The sequence below is a fragment of the Schistocerca piceifrons genome, unplaced genomic scaffold (assembly GCF_021461385.2).
Source record: "Schistocerca piceifrons isolate TAMUIC-IGC-003096 unplaced genomic scaffold, iqSchPice1.1 HiC_scaffold_685, whole genome shotgun sequence".
Lineage (NCBI taxonomy): Eukaryota > Metazoa > Arthropoda > Insecta > Orthoptera > Acrididae > Schistocerca > Schistocerca piceifrons.
Genome location: NW_025728932.1, coordinates 1,075 through 2,500, shown reverse-complemented (window position 1 = coordinate 2,500; position 1,426 = coordinate 1,075).

Genomic DNA, 1,426 nt, shown 5'->3' with positions numbered 1-1,426 from the left:
GCTGTTGGCTCGGGATGCTCTCGGGCGGAATAATCGCTCCCGTCAGCGGCGCTTCAGCTTTGGACAATTTCACGACCCGTCTTGAAACACGGACCAAGGAGTCTAACATGTGCGCGAGTCATTGGGCTGTACGAAACCTAAAGGCGTAATGAAAGTGAAGGTCTCGCCTTGCGCGGGCCGAGGGAGGATGGGGCTTCCCCGCCCTTCACGGGGCGGCGGCCTCCGCACTCCCGGGGCGTCTCGTCCTCATTGCGAGGTGAGGCGCACCTAGAGCGTACACGTTGGGACCCGAAAGATGGTGAACTATGCCTGGCCAGGACGAAGTCAGGGGAAACCCTGATGGAGGTCCGTAGCGATTCTGACGTGCAAATCGATCGTCGGAGCTGGGTATAGGGGCGAAAGACTAATCGAACCATCTAGTAGCTGGTTCCCTCCGAAGTTTCCCTCAGGATAGCTGGTGCTCGTACGAGTCTCATCCGGTAAAGCGAATGATTAGAGGCCTTGGGGCCGAAACGACCTCAACCTATTCTCAAACTTTAAATGGGTGAGATCTCCGGCTTGCTTGATATGCTGAAGCCGCGAGCAAACGACTCGGATCGGAGTGCCAAGTGGGCCACTTTTGGTAAGCAGAACTGGCGCTGTGGGATGAACCAAACGCCGAGTTAAGGCGCCCGAATCGACGCTCATGGGAAACCATGAAAGGCGTTGGTTGCTTAAGACAGCAGGACGGTGGCCATGGAAGTCGGAATCCGCTAAGGAGTGTGTAACAACTCACCTGCCGAAGCAACTAGCCCTGAAAATGGATGGCGCTGAAGCGTCGTGCCTATACTCGGCCGTCAGTCTGGCAGTCATGGCCGGTCCTTGCGGCCGGCCGCGAAGCCCTGACGAGTAGGAGGGTCGCGGCGGTGGGCGCAGAAGGGTCTGGGCGTGAGCCTGCCTGGAGCCGCCGTCGGTGCAGATCTTGGTGGTAGTAGCAAATACTCCAGCGAGGCCCTGGAGGGCTGACGCGGAGAAGGGTTTCGTGTGAACAGCCGTTGCACACGAGTCAGTCGATCCTAAGCCCTAGGAGAAATCCGATGTTGATGGGGGCCGTCATAGCATGATGCGCTTTGTGCTGGCCCCCGTTGGGCGAAAGGGAATCCGGTTCCTATTCCGGAACCCGGCAGCGGAACCGATACAAGTCGGGCCCCTCTTTTAGAGATGCTCGTCGGGGTAACCCAAAAGGACCCGGAGACGCCGTCGGGAGATCGGGGAAGAGTTTTCTTTTCTGCATGAGCGTTCGAGTTCCCTGGAATCCTCTAGCAGGGAGATAGGGTTTGGAACGCGAAGAGCACCGCAGTTGCGGCGGTGTCCCGATCTTCCCCTCGGACCTTGAAAATCCGGGAGAGGGCCACGTGGAGGTGTCGCGCCGGTTCGTACCCATATC